The sequence below is a fragment of the Protopterus annectens genome, chromosome 10.part0, assembly GCF_019279795.1.
Source record: "Protopterus annectens isolate FY-2018-M chromosome 10.part0, PAN1.0, whole genome shotgun sequence".
NCBI lineage: Eukaryota > Metazoa > Chordata > Ceratodontiformes > Protopteridae > Protopterus > Protopterus annectens.
The window spans coordinates 1,316,770,806-1,316,781,019 of NC_056744.1; positions in this window are offsets into that span (position 1 = coordinate 1,316,770,806).

Consider the following 10,214-nt stretch of genomic DNA (forward strand, 5'->3'; position numbering starts at 1 on the left):
ATGTACATGTTGGGTGCCGCCGTGGCCGTGATCCATCAGCATGTGTCAGAGACAGACGGAGTTGTGGAGGAGGGTGCCGACAACTACCATAGGCCTCAGAGGAGAAGGAGAGTGTTCAGACCAAGGGTAACCTACCAGGGGCTACAAGACCTGGAGATAGTAGAGCGTTACAGGGTGGATAGGGGCACGTTACAGCAAATAGTGGAGCTGTGCCGGCCACGCCTGAGAACAAGAAACAACAGAGGGGAGCCCATCTCAGTGGACACAAAGGTATGTGTAAGCTTGCGAATACTGGCCACAGGTACCTTTCAAAGGCCAACTGGGGATATAATGGGCATCTCACAGGCATCAGCATCCAGGGTACTACACCAGTTTCTGGATGCCATGTTACCACATGCCAATGAGCATATATACTTCCCCAGATCTCAGGAGGAGTTGGCTTGTAATATGCGCCACTTCCACCGTGTGGCACAATACCCGGAGGTACTGGGTGCGATAGACTGTACGCACATACAAATCAAGTCACCACCTGGGGAGCAGGGTAGACGCTACATAAACCGCAAGGGATTCCCCTCCATCAATTGCCAGGTCGTGTGCAATGCGCAGGGCATTATCATGGATGTGTGTGCCGGCAGCCCTGGAAGCTACCACGACTCCCATATCTGGCATGCCTCACAGCTGTACCAGGTATTCGCCAGGGGGGACATCCCACAAGGCCACCTTGTGGGGGATGCTGGCTATGCACTGGAGCCATGGATGATGACTCCCATCAGAAATGCACACACACATGCAAGAACGCCATAATGAGGCACACGCACAAACCAGAATAATCATAGAGCGTGTGTTTGGGATGCTGAAATCACGGTTCTGGTGCTTGGATACATCTGGTGGAGCCCTGCAGTACTCTCCAGGCACATGTGCCCACATATTCATAGTATGTGCCATGCTACATAATATGATCCTGCGGAAGCAGCTGCTGCAGGGACATAATGGTGAAGGGCCACAAAGCCCACCACAACTGCCAAGGCCAGTCCAGGCACAGAGGGTTCAGGACCATGAACACACTGTGACAGCCCCAGTAGGCAGACGGAGGCATACCCAATATGCCTATGCCCTGGCAAAGAGGGAACGTATAGCACATACTCTGACAGCGTAGGCCCCATGGACTGACACCTCCCTACCTGCACACACAGTGAAATGGACGGCACACAAACATGGCCACCCGTAAAGTGTACCGTATGGGTGGCCCCATGTGTGACTCCAACATAGGCAGCACCCAAACACTGTACACCCAACAGCCAGCGGAGCATGGAACACCAACACCTGAACCGTACGCGGGTCCTACAGCAGACGGCGTTGCTGTATGCTGCCATGTTCGCCGCAAGGTGTATACATATAGACATGTAGATATGTGCATATACAGATATGTATATAGATCTAATTACATATATAGAAATATATGTACACATATACATATAAGTACTACAGGTAAGACAGGGAATCAGAGGGATGTAAGGTGACAGAGAAGTAACACGCGATATCTGTACATAGTATACATAGTGAAAGACAACCTGAGCATCCGGGAGGTTTAACAGAAGAGGAAACCGCCACCCATGGAAAGGTCAACATACCGAAATGCATAACCGCGAGTCGGAATGATCGCCAGGCCACAGTACAGTAACAGTACATGCGCGGGTAATACTATGATGATATGAGGGGAGGTAGACACTGCCGCCGGTGATGCGGCCCATGCAGGTACTGTGTGCAACCGTCCCTGTGACTGCCGCAGTATGTGTATGTGTGTGTTGAGGGTGCCGTGTGTTTCGCTGTGCGAGTGTAATGTGTGTGCCTCTGTAAAATGTGTATGTTGGTGCCATGTTAGAGGCGGAGTGGAATAACATGTGTAGGCATACAGTACACTAGCCACAGGCATATGTACAGCAGTAGTCCCAAAGTAGTACTGAGAGCCCCACCCTGGCTAGGCATGTGGCGACGTATAACGATGCAAAGTGAAAATGTCCCAGAATGTACCACAGGAATATACCCCACATGAAATGGAAAGGACGTATGTACTAAACATGACCGTATGTATGACACCGATATGCTAATTGCAAAACGATACGTCGGCAAAGTCACACAGCAATAGGTATGTACCGCGGAAATACGCATGTGCTACCCCGGTACTGACCGTGGCCACGTATCGGCCCGTAAACACCGCTGTGTGTTCTACAAGTGTCAAGCAAGCAATCGCCACCTGAAGAGGTGGCAACCACTGGCAAACAGGCCATCCCAAGTACAGGACCACAATGACTATAAATATCTGGGACAGAATGACAAGGGATAGTCGTCACGTACAAACAACCGCAGATATACCACCGATGTGACGGAGGAATACATGCAGGAAGCACACACGCAGGCGATACCAACACGACATGACAACAACACAACCTACACTCCCAGAACAACAGACAATTAACTGTCAACACCCCAGGCAGGGATGGAGCACACAGACAAGCATACCGTGTATGTAGAGATGCAAGGCCCACAACCCGTATCCGTCACCTACAACCTCCGATATTCCCCATCGCACATATCAAAGGGATACAAGCCGTAATAGCAGCACAAACATACAGGCAGTCAATGACAGCTGCATAACCGCAACATCTCGCGTGGGAAACACTATCAACAGCGGATGCATACTTGCATCCATTGTTTAAAGGAATCCAACAGCTATGTTACACATCCGAATGCAAAACGCCATCAACAGACGCCGTCAGGACAGGGACACCCACATGTCGAACATAATACCATACCCAACACACACAATCCACGGCTAACACCACTGTGAAATGTACCTGTCGCCACACATAGTGGCTGCAGTTACACATAACATAACACAACACAGACCATCTCCATGAAGGTAGGGCAAATAGCCAACACCCAGGTGAGGAATGCAACCATACCCTAGTCACGACGCGTAATGTACGAATGGAGTAGATGCACAGGTGATATGCGCACAAGTACACACTGAGGAACAGCTATTGGTGTGATGAACCCACATGTTGCAGGTATCGACGGATATAAGGATGACTCCCAGGATATTCAAACCGTATGCTCATACCGAAGCAGTACTCTACAACGGAAAGAGTAACAAATCGGAATACCGAAACACGCAATGAAAAACGGAACGAAACAGTGACAAGGTATGTAGAACCCACGATATGTACGGGTGTGTAACGCATGATGTGTATGACGAGGCTGTACTGTATGTGAATGGTGTTTGTAAGTAATGATACTTGTCCATAATGCAGAGAGTGGTGAAAGGTGGTTATGTAGTGCTATCCTGCTGAGCATACCAACGACTGTGGACACCGTGTGCACAGCAGTGGGACATCATGTACACAGCCAGGATAACACAAGGGCTGCCACAGGGGGGCATAACAGAGAACAATGCCACACCACACGCCGATGCTGGCAGTGGATGTCCAACAAGGAAGTGCCATAGCAGGGGATAGGACATGTATGTATACTGTCACAGCACACATGTGTATGGGTATATACCGTCGATGTCATATGTAATGTGCGCCCGACGTGCACGTATGCCTTGCAGTAGGGGATACTATGTCAACTATGTGTAATGTAAAGCTGTCATGGTGGATATGACAGACATCATACACAGTATCACAGGCATATCATGCATAATGGAGTTATTGCCTATTGGTATGTACAATAACAGGATATATCTGGCCTGTAGATATGGGACAGAGTAGTAGCATAATAGCCATCCAAAATGGAAGGAACACCAAGTAACCATGGCCAAACGATCTGTAGCAGGTGCAATGTGGGCAACAATGAAGTCCGGCAGGTCCATGTGTAAAGACATGTGCAGTGTACACAGTAGTGTCACCTCCCCATGGTAGTGTCCAGTGAACAGCAGAGGTGGGTGTCAACTGCATGTCTACACAGTACTGCTGCTTTGGTGGTACCATGACTACGTGTCATTCAAACAGCAAGGGAGCTATCACATGAACAGTGCCACTGTGTGTCCTTGTGGGATGTGCACAGGACCTATGTTCCACAGCATGGTGTGTGTTGTGTCTGCGGAAGTAACACAGAAGCCCAGCCCATGCAATGTGGCATGTGTGCACATATCCATGAGTGGTCCGTTCACACTGCCCACTGCAATTGCCATGTATGAGTACTACATGCATCAGTAATACGGAGAACATGGTCCATGTCAGAGCAGAAGATACCCCTGTGTATGTGGTATGCAGATGTGTACAGATGTGTTTTCCGTCTGTCAGCCGCATATGTAAACTGTCTGAGCCTGGTACACATCATGACATGACAATGCTGTGCCATGTAAAGTCGTAGCTGTTGTGGACGGTACACCACGAATGTGGTATTGTAACCTTGCCCGTGTGTAGATGTGTGTATGCCACAGGTACAATGGCTACCTATGTACCAGCATCACACACAGTACAGATAGGTGTGGCCATGCAGATGTGTACCCATGCCACAGTGGAATACGGTAACCACAGCACCATGTGGGGCATTTGTGTGTACAGCAACCATGTACAATTTGATATGCATGTACGGGGACAGTATCCATGTGATACTCAGTGGATGAATGTTGCTATGCAAAGGTGATGTGCATGTACCATGTGTCATGCATCGTGATGCCATGACACCCACATGATGTATCTGCCACACCAACACCCATATGGTTGTTATCAGTATGAGCTGTTGGAGCTATAATGGTGCCAGGTATGTAGATGTGGGATATCTAGGCCTGGACAGTACTCTGTGACAGCATGTTGTGTATGTAAGCAAATAGTGAACATGAGGGGCCCCATGACTGAGGACTGTGTAATGTCATATGTACTTGACATGTAGTAGGTAGCATGATATGCTTGCACCACTGTGTGTCCTGTCCAGGAGTCATATAGCCTAACATCCTGAGACACAGGGTATGATGTGCAGGTGGATGTGTACGTTGCCAATACCAGAACGTGGAATGGTGCTGAAGGGCAATGTGAGGACAATGTCTGATCTGTTGCCCTCTGTACCACACCAACCACCCATGCAATGGTATGACAGATGGCCATCATGTGTATGTGGCGTGCTGTGGCGCACAGAAGCCCAACAAGGGTGCCAGTAAAGGCATGGAGGTCATCAATGAGTGCGTGAAGCACGTTTGTGAGGATGTGCCCCAGTGCCATACAGAATGGTCCAGCCATGGGTGCACGAATGCAGTCCCACACGTGCAATGCAGTGCCACCCATGTGTAGTGCGATAGATGCGGCAGTGTGACGGTCAAGGTACACAATGTCTGACAACAGGCTAGCAGTGAATTCAGTGGGCTGGTGTACAGACACATACCAAACAGGTTGGCGGGACATAACAGCTAGGGAGATCGGAAGGTGACATTGCGACAGTGTCTTAGGACATAATGTGTGCATGGCAGTACCATGTATGTGTCCCCAGGGACACTACGATGTCCATGTATGGATTGCAACCCTGTAGTTAGTGAGAGTGTGTATTGTTGGTAAGTACACCATTGCCTGGCATGTTGCCAACATTATCTCAGTCTGCAATGCCTGGGTGACTGTTGTACATGGCATCGAATGTGGATGTAGCCAAACAACACAGACATACCACCACACTGCCTGAGGACCCACACTGCAATGTGCGGCAGTCATGTGTAGGTAGCTAGCCTTGGAGCATGTGATGGACCACGAGGACCCACCATGGCTGTCAAGTGATGCACCCCACACATGTGAATATACACCACCGTGCAACAGCCTGCACATGTGCCCATACAGCAGATGTGCATGGAACATGACCACCACCGTGGCATCTGTGAAAAGGCCAGTACTGCCATGTCTCTGTGTGGAATAGCATTGTCCCTACCATTGCGTACATGCTACGGAAGTGCACTGTGGTATGTGTCAGCATAGTTATGTACACTGTCCATCTGCCGGGGTGCCATGCCATTAACAACCCCTGTCAGCAGACGTCAGTAGTACTGGCTGTAGAACACATGTTCCATATATGCTGCGATGGGTGTGTGTCCAGGGTGTGGCTAGCAGGGCCGTGAAGCATATATGTCCATCTACCAAAGGGGGGATAACCCCAGGTTTAACACACCAGACACATGGAGGTATCGTGCATGGTGAGGGTAGTGTAGGTATGGTATGTGTTGTGTAATGTGTCACCCAGCTAGGTGGAGTGCATGCCTCAAGCATGTGTGGGTACATGGGTGTCCATTCTAGGGAAGTGTGGGTTGCTGTCAGCACATGGCAGTTTCAGCTGTCTGAGGCCCAATGTACAGTATGACAACACAGACAGCATGTAACCTGTGGTGTACAATGTAAGCTCTTTTGCATGTTACAATGTGTCTAGCGGTCACAAACATGGGTATCTGAACATGGAGCACCTATGATGCATTGTGTTCTGCAAATATCCAGTATGTGTGCAAAACACTGTGCGATGTGGGATCCCCTCACCTGTGTGTGTTGCAGTCCAGGTATGTGCCTGGGAGGTATGATCCGTGTACAATCTGTACTTGCAGGTGTGCTGTGCAGAGCATGGAGGCAGGTCCCAGGCACTGCAGATAAACGTGAGTGGTGCACTAGTGTGTGTGCCTTGCTTGTGTGCAGCACAGTGGAAGGTGCAAGCATTGTCCCACATGACCCCATGCCGTGCCTGCCTGTTACAGCCCTGCTGGAGACAGTCATGTGACACCGCCACAGAGGCAGTATAGCATGTGAAGATGTACATGTGTGCTCCACACCCCAGGCAGATGTCCGCAGGTCATGTGCCACAACAGTGTGGTCGACCAGGACTGTCATAGTGGTCAGATACCACATGCCTGTATAAGTACAGTATGAGCATAGTCAACAGTTGCAGTGACAGAGTAGGTCAATGTATAGTGTCCCTGTGTTCAGACCACTGCCTACTGTACACTTGGCTAGACACACACCCAGAGGGTGAATATACCGGTGAGCCATCACATGTCCCAATACACGTAGCCTGTGTAATGCCATCACAGGGCGGTCACAATAACATGTTGTATGACAGATATGTTGTACCAGGTGATGTGTCATGTGTGCATATGTTGAGTTGCACAGCCGTTCACACGTCCGCAACATATCAGTGCATGATGCCTAGTGTAACATGATGTGTGGAACTGCACTGTGATCCACAACAAGGTCATCTGAGACAGGCGTGTTGTGAATGGTGTAACCCATGGTTCCACGGGATATACACTGGTGCTGTTGGCTGCCATGCTGGGGGCCACCAGTGGTGCCTGCAGTGGTCATACAGACATACTGCACACATTGTTCTGGCAGGAATGTCCATTGTTGTAGATGATGTGTTACTACGTGAAGGTAGGTGTGTGTTGTGAATGTTACCCATCCAGATGTGACCATCAGGCCCAGTCATGGTTGTCGACAGCATCACACCCATCCACAGCTGTCAGAACCCTGTCCCCAGAATGGGTGTCAGCCGCCCTTGTACTGTGTGACCTATGTGCAGATGGCGGAACACCTCCTACTGGCTGGCTAACAGTGTCATCTAGGAAGGCTATGTGATGGTTGGAATATGCTGTTATAATGTATAATGCTGGTATCCCAATGAAGTACATGGAATCACACACAGTAAGCCATGGCTGGCATGTAAACCATGTACAACACTGACTGTGTGACAGACACAAACAATGCGGAGCCATGTTGAACATGCACCCATGAGAACACCAAATGAGGTATGTTGCACATATCGATGTACAACTGTCAGCTATGGGCACAGCATGGATGCAGACGCATATCCCCCACAGGCAGTACCACGCCATGTAGGTAGGGGGGCATTGTATGACTACATGTGACAGTTGCTGTACCGCCACATGTACTGCATATCCGTCATGTAGGGGTAGCAGTGGTATGTGACTATTGGACATACCTGTACATATGACCATGTCCCACAGGATATGTGTTACGTGTGTACAACACGTGTTGTACCGTCATCAAGCTGTGAAGTGTATGGCTGCCAGTGTAACTGTGTGACATGTTCTGCAATGGGTGCAAAGGTACGCAGTAGTGCATTGCATGCCCACATGCCCCACACAGGTGCATAGCCTGAACATACAATACAAATAGGGTGTTGGATCATAGCAACCCACAAGAGGAGATGGGTACGGGTGGCAACCCACTACCACCTGTCCGAGTAAGGTGTGCATGTCCATGACACATTAGCACCCGAGAAGCTAGCAGTACAGCAGTACAGGGTGGCATGCATATATGTTCACTAATACCCCTGTGTGTCCCACCACTGGCCTGTGGACAGACAGACACCAACACAATGTGCAGCATTGACATTTGCACAGCACATCACCACTGGCTACTGTAGAACAGGCTTACTGTGTAGACATGTGCACAGAACGTCTGCACCAGCCACACACAAACACGTTATGTGTTGAACCCCACCATTATTGTAGCCCATGCCACAGACAGATGTGCACGCATCTGTGTATGTACGTCTGGGAATGTCCCTGGCCTAGCAGTATAGCTGTGTCAGTGTTGTGAACAACATACTGAATGGGCTGTGTGTGTGAGGTGTGCATCATACGTGTATGGTCCGATGGATGATACCATCAGTGCCCCTGCTATGTGAACATCCCTGTCCACGAACATGGATACCAATGCTGTGCCCAACACCACGGTCCCTGTGGGAGGGATGGCGCTGTGTGGTGCACCAGCTGACATGGGGGTGGCAGCAGGCACTGTATGTAGACATATGTGGTACCCATGTCAGTACAGGCAACCATCCATGTGCACGGGATAGCAGTGTGTGGGCACAGACAGCACTGTGTTGAACAATATTGCAGCACATAGCACCTGTCAGGGGTAATGTGTATGCATGGATGTGCGATACCAGCATGCACCATACACACCCCCACCAAGCAGCATGCTGCCTACCTTGCAGAAGGCCATTGTCCACACCATGATGATAGACATGTGTAATGTCCATATACACACAGCAATGACATATGGAATGGACAGCCACCCTGCCAATATCAGTACCCGCCAGGTGGGACACATCCCTGTGCCATGTAGTTGACATACCCTGCCATACCATGCAGCCCTGCCCAGCAAGGCTGCACATGCTATCACAGTCATACATGGTGCGATGGACAAAGGGCACTTGCACTATCAACCGTCCAGAGCAGTAATGTGGCACTGATGCACCCTGAGGTGTCACAGGTGCTGTGTGTTGGTGTGTACAACGTGCGCGCGCACATGCTATGCATGACCTTCCCTGCTAATGGCATATGGTTACACAATGTCCCATGTGTATCACATGTGCAATACAGGTGAGCTGTGGCAGGATGTCCAACACCCATACAGTGCTGTGTAGATGTACATGGCACAACACATGCATGTACAGGTGTCCATGTGTATGTGTGCAGTGCCACCGCTGACGTTCATAATGGCTGCGTACGTGATGCCTAGTGACATATACACAGCATCCAGGTGAACAGTAGAACTGTGTGCACATTGGGACACGTGCCAACTGGTATAAACACAGGTGCAAGCAGGTACACATGTCCACAGCAGGTTACCATCAACATGGTGTGTGTACAGTGTGATGAGTTGACACACAGATATGATATGATACCCACTGCTTAATGGTGTGACGGCAACATGTCAGCTGTGTCAGTGCCATGATGCATCGCAGAGATTACTGTGCAGATGTCGTACATGTCATAGCAATGTATGTCCAGTGGTATGCCAGTACATCAGTGTAAATGTGACCTGTCACCATCATTATGTCTTACAGATAATGCCACGTTCCCATCTGCCAGCCTTCAGCCGCCAGGATGAAGACATAATCATACCGTTGCTCCATGACAACTATGATCTGCTATTCAGTCATGTTCCACAGCAAGCACAGCAGCGGGATGACCTGTGGCAGGATATGCGCAGGAGGGTGAACAACGTGGGTGGCAACAACCGCACATACCAGCAGATACGCCGACACTGCACAGACCTAATACGGCACGCGAAACAGCATGCCGCCGCAATCGCCAGAGAACAAGGTGGGACAGGTGGTGGCCCACCAACCCAGCACCCACTCACACACACAGAGGAGCTCCTGGCCAGTCTGGGGACACCCAGGGAACATCATGCAGAAACACTCGCTGCCATCGTGGA